The 18,897-nt window shown below is 43.5% G+C and overlaps 1 protein-coding gene across 1 annotated transcript in view; it reads right to left on the reverse strand.

Annotated features, from left to right (window-relative positions):
* The window catches only part of LOC307132962 (uncharacterized protein), a 116,052-nt gene that overhangs the window by 86,378 nt on the left and 10,777 nt on the right, over positions 1 to 18,897 (reverse strand). The gene's annotated exons all lie outside the window — the stretch shown is intronic.

Below are 18,897 nucleotides of genomic sequence, written 5' to 3' on the forward strand. Positions count from 1 at the left end.
AATTTACCGTTTCATTTGAGAAAACTGTCATATAATGAACACAGACAATCAAAGGTCTTCACGACAACCCGTCAAAATAAAAGATTGGTTAAACGTGAAGAAATTGACAGAATATATTAGGCTACTGTTGGAGCCTACAGTAGATTTAGCTACGTCTCTATGTAATAATAATACGTCTCTACTAATAATAATAATAATTATGCCTAGGGTTGTGCGAGATACAGTGAGGAAAATGAGTATTTGAACACCCTGCTATTTTATTCTCCCAATTGGAAATCATGGAGGGGTCTGAAATTGTCATCGTAGGTGCATGTCCACTGTGAGAGACATAATCTAAAAAAAAAAATCCAGAAATCACAATGTATGATTTTTTAACTATTTATTTGTATGATACAGCTGCAAATAAGTATTTGAACACCTGTCTATCAGCTAGAATTCTGACCCTCAAAGACCTGTTAGTCTGCCTTTAAAATGTCCACCTCCACTCCATTTATTATCCTAAATTAGATGCACCTGTATGGAAGGATATCGCGGACAATTTTCAAAAGGAATTGCAAATGGTATTTGCAATTGCGTTTTCAATTTGTGGACGCATAATATGTGACACAATCCAAACGCAATTGCAAATCGCGCATTACCATTTGCATTTTCGTTTACGCAAACGCACAATGACTGCCAAATTTCAAATGGAAAAGCAAAGTCTGTTTGCAATTGCATTTCCAATGTCTTGCAAGTTATGACCCTGCCATTTTGGAATAGCAATAGAAAATCACCTATTTGCTCTTTTATTTCCTCCGTGTCCTGCCACAACCTGCACAAAATTCAAATGGAATCGCAATCCCCTTTGCGTTTGCATTTCCGATGCCTAACACAGTCAACTGTCAATCAGGCTTGAGGGCGGGGTTTATTGATGTAGTCGGAAAGTAGGCCACGCCCTCAAGTGGTGGAAAACCAAGGACTTTTTCATCATTATTCATTCCTAAGAACATGGGGAGAAATATCCAATGTGTCTATTTAGCAAAAACAACAAAAAAGTCATAAAACTACTGTGTAGTTTTTTGCACTTCAAACAAAGCCAACTACCTGGAAATAGACTATTTATCACCTGCCAACCAAACAAAAAGAAACCAAAAGAAGACTGCTCTGGTTGCAAGCAAATTGTCAAGAAGCAATTAAGATAGGGATGCTTTAACCGTTGACCAAAAGTACGAATTTTGACAGATTAATATACAGTTAAACGGTTTAAAATGTGTATATATATATATATATATATATATATATATATATATATATATATATATATATATATATATATATATATATATATATATATATATAGGCCTATATATATATTTTTAAGGTTTTTATTTTTATTTAATTTTTTTGCTGCATGGTTAAAGCAAAATATGCTAAATTCGGTTTAAAAATCAGTTCAATATATAATATAGGCCTATAATCTTTTAAAATAGGCCTATCCTTTTATTGAACCTGGGGCAAAAAGACATTTTGAAAGATTTCACCAGCTGGTACTTTCGGTTTTGCCGCGGAGATCCTTGTGATAAATAAATGTGTTGTATTTATGATAATCCGTGTAGATTTCAGTTGACGAAAATAAATAATAAAAGTGTGAGAAGTCACGAAAGACAACTGAATTACTGACAGGATGCTGTGCGCGTGTTCCGAGCGCAACACGGACAAGCGTGCCCAAACGGCCAAATAAACACAGAAATAGGCTATATCAAAATGCCAAGTCGAGTATTCACATAAACACAGTAGATGTAAGCACTGTGTGCGTGCACTGCACACACACAAATTTATAACCGGACCTCAAAGTGAAAAATTTTAAATTAATCTGATGAGAAAAAAATGCCGGTTCTTTATAAGATTCAATCTGATTTAGTAGTTTTTCGTTTTGTCATCTTAATGTATTAATTATTTAGAATAAGTGAGAAATAGGCTATTTAGTATTTATTTATTTTATGCTTTTTATTTATATTACTTTATTATATATTATTTCAGTTTTTCTCTGTTGTCAGAAACGCTGCAGGTGCGTGAAAATTTGTGTGAATCCAGGTTCCCTTTCGTTCAGTCACTACGACGTAACGTTAGTGACTAACGAATGGGGGTTTCGCTTAGAAGCCTATCAACTTCGAGTTTTGAGAAAACGCCCAATGGCGTGCCAATGCCATGGGGCATGCGGAATTTGCATACGTAGCTCCGCCTCACTGCGTGAGTATATAAGGAAGTACGAGGCAATATCGCATTATGTTTCTGCTTTCGGAGCCAAGAGTACCTACCTCTTCACTCCTACAGCCTTCTGAGACTCTGTCAGCTTCTTCGAGACGAGCAGCTTTCCAGTCGGTGTTGGTGTGACGGCGCGTTCCAGTGATCGCATACTTCCTGCCTGCTGATCTGTGCAGTGGTCTGCATCCAGCTGGTGTGTGTTTCCCTGGGCGCTTCGGCATCGACTGTGAAGTTTCCTCTCATAAAAGAGCTTGCACGTGACGCGTCCTTTTCAGGATGTTTCGTCCGTGCACTTCTGGGTGCGGTAGATCGCTTTTTTCTTTCGACGGGCACGAGCGCTGTGTGACGTGTTTGGGCTTTCAGCACGCTCAGGCAGCGCTCGTGGATGACTCATGTTCTCTCTGCGGGAACCTGGCCATCTCAGTGCTACGATCGAGACTCCGTGAATTCCGTGCTGATGCCGGAACGAGAGTCCCCTCCGTCCCCCCCCAATCTGCGGTCTCCTCTGGAGGCGGCACTTTGGCTGGTGACCAGGGTGATCTGAGGGTGACGGTGTGGAATAAAGCTCCGACGCTAGTTCCTCGGCCCACACCCCCCTCTCAGGCACTTGACCCGGCCCGCGCTCAGGCGTCTACATCGGGGCCGGCTCCTGCTGTCCCGACTGTGGCGTTTGGCGCGGCGGAGGAGGAAGTGATGTCTATCGCCGCATCACAAGGTGGGCTGGAGTCATCTGAGGATGAGGATTCGGCTGTGCTGCCACCTTCGGGTGTCCCAGCATTGCCCGAGTCGGACCCAGAATTGACAGCCATGCTCTCTCGGGCCGCCGCAGCGCTTGGACTGGAGTGGAACCCTCCGCCTCAGCCCGAGCGTTCGCGGTTGGATGATTGGTTTTTGGGGGCGGCGCGTTCGGACACCCGTCCGGCCGCTCCTCCAATACCTTTCTTCCCCGAGGTGCATGAAGAGGTCGCGCGTTCCTGGAAGGCCCCGTTGTCTTCCCGTGAACGTTTGGCGGCCTCTTCCGCCTTCACCTCTCTCGATGGAGCCGCGGCTCATGGGTACACTGGGGTCCCCCCAGTCGAACGTTCTGTTGCGATGCAACTGTGTCCACAGAGCGCTTCGTCCTGGCGTGGTGACCCAAAGCACCCCTCCAAGGCCTGTAGGTTTTCGTCATCTCTGGTGGCGAAGTCCTATAGAGCTGCGGGGCAGGCCGCCGCTTCTTTGCATACCATGGCAACTCTTCAGGCTTACCAAGCCAAGTTGCTGTGCGATATGCACGAGAGAGGGGCTGATCCAGGGCTCAGCAATGAGTTGCGTGCCGCCACCGACCTCGCTCTCCGGGCGACGAAGGTGACCGCGCGCTCCCTGGGTCAGGTGATGTCCACAAATGTGGTCCAGGAGAGACAATTATGGCTCACCCTGTCTGATATGCGCGACGCCGAGCGAACACGTTTCCTCGACGCCCCCATATCACAGGATGGGCTATTCGGCGGAGCGGTCGAGAACTTCGCCCAACAGTTCTCGGCCGCTCAGAAGCAGACTGAGGCAATAAAATACATCCTGCCCCGGCGGTCAGCTGCTGCCTCCACCCCACCGCCCGCGCAGGTGCCTCAGCCTGCTCGCCGCCGAGGACGTCCTCCAGCGGCTTCCTCCGCCTCTGCGCCACCCAAGCAGCAGCCTCCACCCGGGCCGCGCAGAGGCAGCCGCAGGAAGGCGTCCCAGTCCGCTCCAGCCCCTCTGTCAGGGCGCAGCCGTTAACCGTGCTCCGACCCGGGGACGCCCAACAGCCTCCCCTGTCCGCGCCGGTAACGCTGCCTCGCTGCCCCACCCGGGGTACGCCTACTGTCCGTATGACCCCGTTGGTGCAGTCTCTGGAAGCCTGGCTTCAGCTTCCGGGGCTGTCCCGCTGGGTTGCCCGGACCGTCAGGCTCGGCTACGCGATTCAGTTCGCGCAGGCTCCTCCCCGTTACAGGGGAGTCCGCTATACCGTGACCGGGGCCCATGCCCCCGTCATGCGTGCGGAGATTGCCACTCTACTGGCGAAGGGTGCGATCGAGCCTGTCCCTCCAGCCGAAATGAGGTCGGGGTTCTACAGCCCCTACTTCATTGTACCCAAGAAAACCGGTGGGTTACGGCCAATCCTGGACCTTCGCATCTTGAACCGATCCCTTCACCGGCTTCCGTTCAAGATGTTGACTGCGAAACGCCTTTTCGAATGCGTTCGTCCGGACGATTGGTTTGCAGCGATCGACCTGAAGGACGCCTACTTCCATGTCTCCATCCTTCCTCGACACAGACCGTTCCTACGGTTTGCTTTCGAGGGGCGGGCATACCAGTACGCAGTTCTCCCATTCGGGTTATCTCTGTCCCCTCGCGTCTTCACGAAGATTGCCGAGGCAGCCCTTGCGCCCCTTTGGCAGCACGGGGTCCGCATCCTGAACTACCTCGACGACTGGCTCATACTAGGCCACTCTCGAGAGCAGGTTTGCGGACACAGAGATCTGGTTCTCCACCACTTAACCCGTCTGGGCCTTCGGGTCAACTGGGAGAAGAGCAAACTCTGCCCAGTGCAGAGGATCTCTTTTCTCGGTATGGAGATCGACTCGGTCGCCATGTACGCGCAGCTTTCGAGCGAGCGCGCGCAGTCTCTGCTGACTTGCCTCCGACAAATCGAGAGCAAGAATGCGGTTCCACTGAAACTTTTTCAGAGGCTCCTGGGGCATATGGCATCTGCAGCCGCGGTAACGCCGCTCGGATTGCTTCATATGAGACCGCTTCAGCACTGGCTTCGCGATCGAGTCCCGAGATGGGCATGGCAGTCTGGCACGCTCCGGATCCAAGTGACTCGGGCCTGCTTACAGACGCTCACCCCGTGGTCGAACCTCAGCTTTCTACGGGCCGGTGTGCCCTTAGAACGAGTTTCCAGGCATGTTGTCGTATCGACGGATGCCTCTGCCACGGGCTGGGGTGCCATGTGCAATGGACAAGCAGCCGCGGGCTCCTGGACAGGACCCCAGCGCCTCCTGCATGTCAATTGCCTCGAGTTGCTGGCAGTACGGTTCGCCCTGCACCGCTTCCGAGCGTTGCTGAAGGGTCAACATGTGCTCGTCCGGACAGACAACACGGCCGTAGTAGCGTACATCAACCACCAGGGCGGTCTACGCTCCCGCCGCATGTCTCAACTCGCCCGCCATCTCGTCTTATGGAGTCAGAAGCGCCTGAGGTCCCTTCGTGCTGTCCATATTCCGGGAGTCCTGAACCACGCAGCCGACGAGCTCTCGCGGTTTCAGCCTCTCCCGGGAGAATGGAGACTCCATCCCCGGACGGTTCAGCTGATTTGGGAACAGTTCGGCGACGCACAGGTAGACCTGTTTGCCTCCCACGACTCTTCCCACTGCAGCCTGTATTATTCCCTGACCGAGGGCACGCTCGGCACGGATGCACTGGCGCACAGCTGGCCGCGGGGCCTACGCAAATATGCGTTTCCCCCAGTGAGCCTACTCGCACAGCTTCTGTGCAAGATCAGGGAGGACAAGGAGCAGGTCCTTTTGGTCGCCCCGTACTGGCACGGCCGGACCTGGTTCCCCGAACTCATTCTCCTTGCGACAGCCCCTCCCTGGCCTATTCCTCTGAGACCGGACCTCCTTACTCAGAGACGGGGCACCCATTGGCACCCGCGTCCCGACCTTTGGAACCTCCACGTGTGGCTCCTAGACGGGACCCGGCAGGTTTGAGTGGCCTACCACCTACGGTGGTCGCCACCATCACTTCCGCTAGGGCAGAGTCCACTCGGCATGCCTATGCGTTGAAGTGGAACCTCTTCGTCACCTGGTGCTCTTCCCGCCAAGAAGACCCCTGGAAATGTCCGATCGGGTCCGTGCTTGAGTTTCTCCAAGAGGGGCTGGAGCGAAGGCTGTCTCCCTCCACCCTCAAGGTATATGTGGCCGCAATATCTGCCCACCACGATCTCTTGGAGAACAAAAAGGTAAGTCAGCACGACCTGGTCATCAGGTTCCTGAGGGGAGCTAGGAGACTGAATCCTCCTCGCTCTCCTCTCGTACCCTCTTGGGACCTCGCAGTAGTACTAACTGCTCTGCAGAGACCTCCCTTTGAGCCTTTGCGGTCGGTCGATATTAAGTTTCTGTCTATGAAGACGGCTCTGCTGACCGCATTGGCCTCAGTCAAGAGGGTCGGGGACCTGCAGGCATTTTCGGTTGACGAAGCGTGCCTGGAGTTCGGGCCGGCTAACTCTCACGTGATCCTGAGACCCCGGCCTGGATATGTGCCCAAGGTTCCCACCACTCCGTTCAAGGACCAGGTGGTGAACCTGCAAGCGCTGCCTTTGGAGGAGGCAGACCCAGCCTTGGCATTGCTCTGTCCAGTACGCGCTCTCCGCGCCTACGTAGACATGACGCAGTGTTTCAGGACCTCAGACCAGCTCTTTGTCTGTTATGGTGGAGAGCGGAAGGGAAGTGCTCTCTCAAAGCAAAGGCTGTCTCACTGGATAGTGGACACCATTGCTTTGGCTTACCAGCAGCAAGGCCGACCATGTCCCCTTGGTGTGAGGGCACACTCCACCCGGAGTGTGGCTTCCTCTTGGGCTCTAGCGCATGGCGCCTCGCTAGCAGACATCTGCAGAGCTGCAGGCTGGGCGACACCCAACACATTCGCCAGATTCTACAATCTCCGAGTGGAGCCAGTGTCCGACTATGTACTCGCCCCCCCGAGGGGCCGGTGATGGGCCAGGCTCAGGTGTCTTCGCTTGCTCGCCACTCCACTCCACGGACTGGATACGTGCGATATTTTCCTCAGGTGAGCTCCCCGAGAGCCCTGAGCTCCTCCAGCACTGTCGACGCCGACATCAGTTCAGTCTGCCCTCTCGAGCCCAGACCCTCATGTCCGGCCAGGTGCCCCATGTGCATGGTTCCCTCCGGCGACCCCCACATGTGTATTTCACCGTAAGTCTCCGCAGTGAGCGGGTTTCTTCCCTTGGCGTGTCCCCGCCACCCCTAGGGTTAAAAATCCACCTTCGGCTGGTACCCTAGAGATCTTCCATATGCAGCCCTCTCCGGGTCATATGTGTCTCTTAAGTCCTCCCCACGGGTAGGCATCTTGGCATTCCCTCACTGGGATATGCTTCCCAGTGTACCTTGGTAATCCTGTGTTAAGTGGGAGTCCTTCGTCCGTACTAGTTTTACGACAGGGAACTCACACTTACGCAGGGCGCTGGAAGACGGCTGAGTGGCGGGATTATATTGGGACCCCCATTCGTTAGTCACTAACGTTACGTCGTAGTGACTGAACGAAAGGGAACGTCTCGGTTACGGATGTAACCCTCGTTCCCTGAGGAGGGAACGGAGACGTAACGTCCCCTTGCCACATCAGCTGTGTTGCCTGGAACGCAGGAGTTCAGTCTTGGCTCCTCAAGCAGGTAACATAATGCGATATTGCCTCGTACTTCCTTATATACTCACGCAGTGAGGCGGAGCTACGTATGCAAATTCCGCATGCCCCATGGCATTGGCACGCCATTGGGCGTTTTCTCAAAACTCGAAGTTGATAGGCTTCTAAGCGAAACCCCCATTCGTTAGTCACTAACGTTACGTCTCCGTTCCCTCCTCAGGGAACGAGGGTTACATCCGTAACCGAGACGTTCTGTTGTTGAGCTGTTCTGTCAAATCTGTTAAATGTCAAAATAAAGATACAAATATAGTTCAATGAATAGGAATAGGCTACATATGATGAAAATAATAATGTTGAATAAAATGAAATGAAGAAGAAAATCAGATCATCAGAGGAGGTAGGCTACGAAACGAACATGAACTGCGATTGAATGTCACTAATGTAGTTTTCTTTTCTTTTTTGATCGCTTGGCTCTTGAGCACAGAATCGTATGGACAACACACAACTCACATCATGTCAAGTTTCTATAGATTTTCTGATTTTAACTCATCATGATAATTTACTGTGTCGGGTGCAATATGATGATATTCGTCTGATATAGCCTACCGAATGCAGTCATGTCACTTTTCTTATTTGCTGTTTTTTTTTTCTGGTTGCAGGTGAACATACAATCAGTTCTGCATTTTGACTTTGTTTGAACTAAAGAGTTTAAACTTGTTTTTTATTACAAAAATAGCCAAATCCCCCGTTTTCCACCACTTGAGGGCGTGGCCTACTTTCCGACTACATCAATAAACCCCGCCCTCAAGCCTGATTGACAGTTGACTGTGTTAGGCATCGGAAATGCAAACGCAAAGAGGATTGCGATTCCATTTGAATTTTGTGCAGGTTGTGGCAGGACACGAAGGAAATGAAAGAGCAAATAGGTGATTTTCTATTGCTATTCCAAAATGGCAGGGTCATAACTTGCAAGCCATTGGAAATGCAATTGCAAACAGACTTTGCTTTTCCATTTGAAATTTGGCAGTCGTTGTGCGTTTGCCTAAACGAAAATGCAAATGGTAATGCGCGATTTGCAATTGCGTTTGGATTGTGTCACATATTATGCGTCCACAAATTGAAAACGCAATTGCAAATACCATTTGCAATTCCTTTTGAAAATTGTCCGCGATATCCTTCCATACACCTGTTTGAGGTCGTTAGCTGCATAAAGACACCTGTCCACCCCATACAATCAGTAGAATATCAACTACTAACATGGCCAAGACCAAAGAGCTGTCCAAAGACACTAGAGACAAAATTGTACACCACCACAAGGCTGGAAAGGGCTACGGGGAAATTGCCAATCAGCTTGGTGAAAAAAGGTCCACTGTTGGAGCAATCATTAGAAAATGGAAGAAGCTAAACATGACTGTCAATCTCCCTCGGACTGGGGCTCCATGCAAGATCTTACCTCGTGGGGTCTCAATGATCGTAAGAAAGGGGAGAAGTCAGCCCAGAACTACACGGGAGGAGCTGGCCAATGACCTGAAAAGAGCTGGGACCACCGTTTTCAAGGTTACTGTTGGTAATACACTAAGACGTCATGGTTTGAAATCATGCATGGCACGAAAGGTTCCCCTGCTTAAACCAGCACATGTCCAGGCCCGTCTTAAGTTTTCCAATGACCATTTGAATGATCCAGAGGAGTCATGGGAGAAAGTCATGTGGTCAGATGAGACCAAAATAGAACTTTTTGGTCATAATTCCACTAAAAGTGTTTGGAGGAAGAAGAATGATCAGTACCATCCCAAGAACACCATCCCTACTGTGAAGCATGGGGGTGGTAGCATCATGCTTTGGGGGTGTTTTTCTGCACATGGGACAGGGCGACTGCACTGTATTAAGGAGAGGATGACCGGGGCCATGTATTGTGAGATTTTGGGGAACAACCTCCTTCCCTCAGTTAGAGCATTGAAGATGGGTCAAGGCTGGGTCTTCCAACATGACAATGACCCGAAGCACACAGCCAGGATAACCAAGGAGTGGCTCTGTAAGAAGCATATCAAGGTTCTGGCCTGGCCTAGCCAGTCTCCAGACCTAAACCCAATAGAGAATCTTTGGAGGGAGCTCAAACTCTGTGTTTCTCAGTGACAGGCCAGAAACCTGACTGATCTAGAGAAGATCTGTGTGGAGGAGTGGGCCAAAATCCCTCCTGCAGTGTGTGCAAACCTGGTGAAAAACTACAGGAAACGTTTGACCTCTGTAATTGCAAACAAAGGCTACTGTACCAAATATTAACATTGATTTTTTTTCAGGTGTTCAAATACTTATTTGCAGCTGTATCATACAAATAAATAGTTAAAAAATCATACATTGTGATTTCTGGATTTTTTTTTTAAGATTATGTCTCTCACAGTGGACATGCACCTACGATGACAATTTCATACCCCTCCATGATTTCTAAGTGGGAGAACTTGCAAAATAGCAGGGTGTTCAAATACTTATTTTCCTCACTGTATATCGTCTGCGATAATATCTTAATTGTTGTTTTAACGATGTGTGATCTGACATTATCGAGTATATCCCTCACACACACCCAGAGAGTGCACGCACACACTACGTGATGTAGTTTTGTTGATTAAAGGGTTAGTTCACCCAAAAATGAAAATTCTGTCATTAATTACTCACCCTCTTGTCGTTCGAGACCCGTAAGACCTCCGTTCATATTTGGAACACAAATGAAGATATTTTTGTTGAAAGCTGATGGCTGAGAAAGGCTTCAGATAGGCCTCCATTGGCATTCAGTACACTTATACTCCCAAGACCGATAAAAGGCACTTAAAATGTAGTTACAAAGTCAATCTCACCACAGTGACTCTACAATAATCTTATGATGCGACGACAATAGTTTTTGTGCGCAAAAAAAATCAAAATAACACCTTTATCCAACTTGTTACTGCCTTCCGTGTGTGCCTCCACGACGCATGCGCGAGAATATGACGCAGATCCGGCGTTCGGACACATGACCCAGAAGCGATTTGTTTACAATCAGAGGAAGACGCGCATGTCTAAGCTGTTGGATTCTACATTGATAGTGCTTTAGGTCTCGGCGTAGTGCTCAAAATGGGGCTTAAGTGTGCATTTCATGGATTCCCGAACCCCGGCGCTACGTCATATTCTCGCGCATGCGTCGTGGAGGTACACGCGGAAGGCAATAAGCTGGATAAAGGTGTTATTTTGATTTTTTTTTGCGCACAAAAACTATTGTCGTCGCTAGGGTTGGGAATCGTGAGGAATTTTCCGGTTCCAGTTCCGGTTCTGGTTCCGCCTAACGATTCCGGTTCCGATTCCGGTTCCATTAAAATTATTAAACAAATAGTGGTAAAGGAAAAAGGCACAATACGCAACTCAAACAATCCTTTTTGTGTTTATACTTGCTCTAAAATTAATTTACAGGTTGGCAATGTCAAAAAAGTCCTGTACTGTACATATATTACAGTATTAATTAAGCCATTCTTGCAACACATTTTATTTCAAATGAACACCTCTGAAATTGTCTTATTACATTTTATCTCTCTGTCTCTGAATAAAACCAAGTTATAAATGATATTTATTAGTTATATTTATTAATTAGTTGTATATTAATTTAATAGTAGGCTAATTCAGTTATTCAGTGAACTTGTAAATGATAAATTGCAATTCAGCATTACAAACGTAATTGTGCCTAAACGCTTACCTAAACCATGGTGACTCAACGGTTGACAAATATATATATATATATATATATATATATATATATATATATATATATATATATATATATATATATATATATATATATATATATATATATATATTCACTATAAATCTGGTATAAGCCCTGTGGCACTCTGTGCTGTAGCAAATGTTTTGTCAAATTGCTAGTGCAGCCTCCTTTGCATGTTATTAACTTTTCACATGTGTTACATTTTGCTTCATTATCATTCATTCTTTGGAAATGAATCCATACTTGTGACTTTCTCTTCGCCATGCTGATGGTTAAGGAGAAAATATCTGACGCAAAACCGTAAATGTGTAGCGCGAGGGCTTTCAGGCTGAACTGCGTTACACTCCTGGAAGCGGCAGGCAACGTAATTAATATTCATGATGAGGTGAGCCAGGGTTGCCAGGTTTTTACAAAAAAAAAACCACACAATTGCACAATCGCTTCAACCCGCGGACATGAAACACAGCCCGCGGCAACAGTGGAAAGCGGGAAAGCGGGAAAACCACGGACTTGGCAACACTGGCTGTCACTCGCTATGAAAGGATACGCTTCCAGCGCTTCGCACACACATTGCACCAGAACCGTTTTCGGAACCGAAACTTAGGAATTTCGCGCGGTTCTGGTATTTTTCAAAAATCAGTTTCGGTTCTGCATAAGAACCGGTTCTCGGTTCCCAACCCTAGTCGTCGCATCGTAAGATTATTGTAGAGTCACTGTGGTGAGATGGACTTTGTAACAACGTTTTTAGTGCCTTTTATCGGTCTTGGGAGTATAAGTGTACTGAATGCCAATGGAGGCCTATCTGAAGCCTTTCTCAGCCATCAGCTTTCAACAAAAATATCTTCATTTGTGTTCCGAATATGAACGGAGGTCTTACGGGTGTCGAACGACATAAGGGTGAGTAATTAATGACAGAATTTTCATTTTTGGGTGAACTAACCCTTTAAACTAGTGTGGGTGCGCATTAGAGTATACGCTTTCACTGCATGCTATATTTATATCATATAATATAGTTAATAAGATATCACACAAAGATTGCAGTTTTTCAAATGTGATATTGATTTTATGCAAGTTTACTAAACAACCCAGATAGCAAAAAATATCGGCACGGCTTCTTTTTGCCGCCGGCCCTAAGCTGTCGGCTATAGGTGCGTCCCGCTGGCGGTGATGAAACGTTTGCCGCCGAATACGTCACTCCCATTTCTTGCGAGATGCCGCGGCCGACTAGCCGGCGGGCCGCCGGCTTCATTTTCTCTGGCGGTTGCCTCCGCCTAATGGACCGCGGCCGGCTGGCGGCAAGCCGCTTTGAAATACAAGGATTTCTACTCTCAAATTCGACCAGCCACGTTGGCTATGTTTGGCTTGTTGGGAAATAGAGTGGAACTGACAGCATTTTAACTAGTTCTCACATTTGAAGCGATTATAAAATCATAATAGCCTATATGTGAATTATATCAAATATTAGTTTTTTTTGCTCCAAAGCCATTAGGGTTTATAACAGATTCTTGACTCTTGATTCCATGATAAGGTTAGGTTTAGGAAATTACATTTAAATTTTCACTTGATTATTTGCATGTCGAGTGTGTTTAAACAGTGTTGGTCAATTTGACCCATAATGGATGTAATACTTTTTTTTTTTTTAGCATAATAGGAAGGTTAAGAAAGTTTGAAAGTTCATTTTAGGATAACACTTATTTTTGTATTGTCCTTTTTCTATTTCTTTTTGGACTGACTTTAAAATAGACATGACAAAAAATTAGAACTTAGAACTTCATAACATTTTACTTTGTTTTCAAAACCCATATTTTTCTGAAAAACAAAAATATATTATTAATTATTTAGGAAAAATTCTACATTCATAAGACAAGAATAACTCAAAAGAAGCCCTCTAATATTACCTCTTATAAAGCTGATTTTTACAATATACTTTGAAACCCTCTCAAACATGAGGTCGCAAAACAAAAAGCTTACAAAAACAGAAACCTGAAAGCTTTTCAATTTCATGTGACTGCCTTAATATTATAAAGTATTTTCTATCTCAGAATTCTTATTTTTATTATTTATTTTATATACAGTGTTACATTTGTTGTTATTCTTTGTTCTACATATTCGGAACTGTACCACAATGCTTTATTATTTTTATTTTTCTCTCATTGTACTTTTTGTATTGTACTTGTCAATACATGTACTAATTTAAATAAAAATAAAATAAAACAAAACAGAACAGAGAAGTACCTCCACCGGCCGAGAGGGGCAGTATACCTAAAAAAGACAGAAGACAAACCGGTAAAACATATGAAACAGATTTACCAACAGCGGCCGGCAACTCATCACACGGTTTTAGTATTTGAAGAGAGGAGATCAGAAAATATCCTCGACTACGAGCGTTTAAGTAAGTACATGTTTCCTTTTTGTGTAACACAATATTATGTTCATTTTGATGTATATACCGGTAGGTTGTTTTAATTAGTTTGTTCCGACACGCACGCTGCTAGTCTAGTGCACAGTGTTAGCTAACACGTGCTGTTTCGCCTTTTTTACACACTGAGTTCAAGCATGTTCTACATGTTAAAATGTATCTAGCTACTGTAGGTAAGTTAGCCAAAGCTTTACATCTAGAAAGACTTAAGTTTAACTTTTGGTGTTTTCTAACTAAACAGAATGTATATAGGTTATTTAAATTATTTTGTTAGTCCGAACAAGCATGCTGCTAGGTCAGTTCTAGCAAGTGTTAGCTAACATGTGCTGTGTTGCTACTGTTCTTCTAGCATTTAAGGTCATTTATGAGTTATTTCTCTGAACTGCTGTACTTTTTATGTTTGAGGACAATGCAGTTTACTTGAATCACTACACTGAATGAATACATTTTACTGTTCCACATTTGGCTGACCAGTTTTTCCCCCCACAGCATAGCTACTGTATACATTCTGTATATAACGTTAACAATGCGGTTTTGTTCACATTTTTTTGCAGATACCTTGACCAGAGCACAATCGGTTATCTTCATCCAAGCTGCTTTCAAGGTAAATAAATTGTTAGTCACAATGTCTAGTTACTGGGCTATAAGGAGAAGAATATTGAAAGGAGTTGAGATGGACAAACAGGAAATTGCAGCTGTTGGAAACTTTAACAGTATGGAAAATTGTGCCTGTAGTTGTTGTTTTATTTATATATATATATATATATAAATTAAAAAAATATATTTTTTATGTAGATTTCCAGAATGAGAACCAAGCCCTGAGGGAAAGCAATGCACGAGCAGGTGAGAACATGCACTCTTTCTTAAATTTTACTTTTTTGACTGTGATGTAGGTCCAAAATTACAGGTGTGGTGTTGGGGATAAAGCATGTTTTAGAGACATGTTCCTGAAGACCATTGTTCAAAGTAATATATATATAAATATATAAATTTGTTATATATTTAAGTAGATGTGTGTGGCCTTATGCCATTCAAATGGAATGACAGATCTGTATTTTCTACAGGAGCCATCCGGAAGAACCCGGCAACCCAGGATGCCACTGATGAGGCGGTCCAGGTTAACGTTATGCGTTACCTGAAAGGAGCATCTGATCGTGAAGGTGGAAAAAGACGCCGCACAGCTGAGAGGGACCCACAGCCGACCTCTTACACCTAGGCTGACTACTGACACCTGGAACCCTTTCTTTATCCTGCAGTCAGTAACATCAAGACCCCTAAAGAAGCCAGAAGTTTCAGGCTACACTCACCCAATCCACACTGTTCACTGTGGAAATTACTTTTTTTTTATTCCCTGTGACCCTGCCTTGAAGGCAGCTCCTTGGATAGATATGGGATGGCGAGGTTGTTTGTCCTTTATATAGGCGCACAAGAAATCACTGAAGATAAGCCAATTTGCGCTGCCTCATTCTGGAGGTCGGGGAAAACCGGAGAACCCATAGTCAGCCTTGTTATAATGTTCTGTTCTACTACTGTTCTATTCTTCTCCAGAGCTTTACTCTGAATTATTACCATTTATCCTATTGTTAGAAATGGCTTGTTAAATGTGATGTTATACCTCGATTTATTTGGTATCCTGCACATTCTTTGGTACCAAATATCCTCATTATTTGATATAATATTTAATGGTAATTCTTTTCATCCCAGAGCTGACCTCTTTGTTATTAACAAATATTGTAAGTGTTATAATTTGCTTGTAAGGGTGTTTTTTTTTTTTAAACAAATTTAATTGGAAACATGCAGGTTCTTTAGTAAAAATGTTTTTTGTTATTTATAGGCCTATTTAAGCTTATTTATTGTCTGTTATTTATTTCATTTATATTATCTTGTATCATTGACAATTAATGTACTTTGAAATGTGGAATAAAAATGGCAAATGGGAATTTATCTGGTTTGTTCAAATATTATCCATCATAAACTGCATGTTACAAATATATGAATAATAAATAAATAAATAAATATATATATTATTTATTACACAATAAGCGGAGGCAGATCGCTCGAAAATAGCGTTTGCCTCCGACGGGCCGCCTTTTGGTATAGCTAAAGGCGGCGGAACGGCGGTTTGCCTGCGGGCCGGCGGCGGAACGAAGGCGGTAGGAAGCCGGCTGCCGCTTTTAAAAAGCGGCTGCCGCCGGCGGTGTGCCGTCAAACGTGTTTGCGATTACGCAATTCTGACGCTTCTACAGCCGCCGGATCACCGCCGGTGGTCCGCCGACTCATTGCTATCTGGGAAGAAGTTAATATTAAGTGACTTACAGTTTAGACTTCCATATTGTCTGTTTTTTCTCTATTTCGCCACAAAAAATAGTTCAAAACAAAGACACAGCACTGTAGGCTATCTGCGTCTCTGAGCAAAACACAGCTGTGTTTTCATAATGAATGAATGAATCAGCTTTTTGAACAAATCAATTGAATCAATGATTCAATGACTAATAGATTAAGATATTCAAATGCTTCGTTCCTTTAATGAATCAGCTGTTTGAATGAATTGTTTGAATTGAATTGTTTGAAACATCAAAACATTATTTATGCATAACTGCAGGTTATTAAATTGTCACTTCTGAGCTGTGTAAATGATCAAACAGTAAACAGTCTGTGTAAATGATCTAAATGCCACTTCAGTTGCAGCTGCTGTGTTTCCTCTGCACTGCAAAGATTAATTTTGTTGATACTTATTTAATTTGATTGGTAACAGCCCTATTGTGTCTTGTTATAATACATTTTTCATTAAATTTATGAAATTGACACAAAAGATGTAAAAAATTTATTTATCAAGGTAAAGATGATTTCTGTCACTTCTGTAAACTGACCACCACACAGAATATGAAGAATATCATAAACTTTGGAAATCATCAGTCCTAAACCTACCAAAGTACCAGCACAATAACACACTCAGCAAAATATCGCCTAATTATCGTTATCGAGAAAATCCCAGAAAATATCGAGATTTTTTTTTGTCAATATCGCACACCCCTAATTATGCCTAGATGGTTGTAAAGATATTATTTTCTGATTAATATATAATTTTTTATATTCCTACTACTTTTTTATACAGTTATATTGTAAAACTAAAATACCTTTTTCAGTTTGCACTGTTAAATTTGTGGCTGCATTTGAAATTCTTTTTCACTTAAGAAAAATAAATAATATTACTGTCAAATGCATGTCAGATAATAAAAATACTGTAATAAATACAGTAGTTCACTGTGTGTATTTGTTTATGTTTTATTAAGGGATAAGTCTGAAGCACACTATAAATAATTCTAGCAATTCATACAGGGCTAGTAGTATATACAGCTGTATACAGATACAAACCCAGGTATCGGATCAGTACTCGGGAAGGGGAAAAGGGTATCGGAACATCTCTAAATTTTAATATGTCGATTTGCTGCTCAAGAAATATTTCTGATTATTACAGTTTTTTATTACAGAGGACAAATTCAAAGACGAAGAGTTGGAAGAATAGGAGGGGAGTTGGAGGAAGAGGAAAAGGAAAAGGAAGCAGAGGGCAAAGAAGAGAAGGAAGGAGAGCCATCTCTGGTGAGATTAGGGCAACACTTGTTGATCATGTGACCAACAATTCCTGGACTGCCATTTGATGCAAATACTTCATTCTGACAAGTGTTTATGGCATTTTGAATGCAGTGTTACATTTTGAAGGAGATGTGAGGCATTTAGCATTTTGTGTGTACAGTTTTGGGAATTGTGTGTAGAGTTTTGAAAAAAGGAGACATGGTTTTGAAAACGTGTGTAAGCAGTTGGAAAAAACTGTATTATTATTATTATTGTTATTATTATTATTAGCTGTTAACCCTCTGGTCTGAGCTCTTTTGGGGTCCTTTAGAAGTTTTGACATGCGCTGACATTTGTGTTTTTTCCATTTGCTTATAAAAACATTAATGGCAAAAGTGTAATTACACTGTATTCAGCACAAACTGGGCTACCATAATATCTAAGCAACATGTATGTACATGCTTGTAATTTTGAGAGAAAAATGTTTATGCACCGTTTTTGAAAAAACAAAAACAAAAAAAAATTAATTAAGGTCTCAAAACACACAATAGATATGTGTTTACAAGAATTTTGACTCCAGGGTGTATTTGCATAGAGCTTTTTCTTTAAACTGATGTGAGAATCATTGAGCCTACTCATTCACATAAAACAATACACTGATTTAAAATTTGTAAGACACATTATTCTTCACAAAGCCAATATGCGAGGAGGCGTGATAGCTAATGAATAATGCTGGAGATCACCTGAGAGGACAAACAAACATAATAGCCCGCATAATGAGCTACATAATGAATGCGCTTCAGGTAGGCCAATGTGACAAAGAGCAACAGAGCAAAGGAAATATATTTTTTTAGTTTATTTTATTTGGAATGTAGTCAACAAAGGCCTATTATATTTTAAATGATCAAAAGATTTGACTACACTGCAAAACATGCTCTTCTTATTTGGTATTTTTTCTTGTTTCCAGTCCAAATATTTAAAATTCTTAAATCAAGATTAATTTACTAGATAAGTAAACATTTCTGAGGGGAAAATCAAAATGAAGTGAGTTTTTGCTTAAAACAATCTATATTATCTGCCACAACAATTTATGATTTATTAAACCATAATTTATGATTTATTACACCAATTTATTAAAACACAACAATTAATGAGATTAAAACTCCAAACTTACTTTATATCACAAGTCAAATGTTTTGAATAACCTTATGTGATCTCATTTGGCTTTGGATCAAAAAAATCAGACAGAAAATATATAATTTTACAATATTCTGCATAATTATAAAGGCTCGAATAGCATTGCATTATAAATATAATCTATTATGGAAACACCCAACATGGTATAAATAACAAAGATAAGCCATATATTGTCGCGATTGTGTGTTTATTATCTTCAAACGTGTCTATCTACATGTTATAGCGATTTCTGGAAGCTGTTTATGTCAATGTTACATGGTATCTTCTTCGTCTACCGTATATGGACTACATGTGCATGGAGCGCCCTCCGGCTGCC

The sequence above is a fragment of the Gobio gobio genome (genome assembly GCF_949357685.1).
Source record: "Gobio gobio genome assembly, chromosome: 10".
Lineage (NCBI taxonomy): Eukaryota > Metazoa > Chordata > Actinopteri > Cypriniformes > Gobionidae > Gobio > Gobio gobio.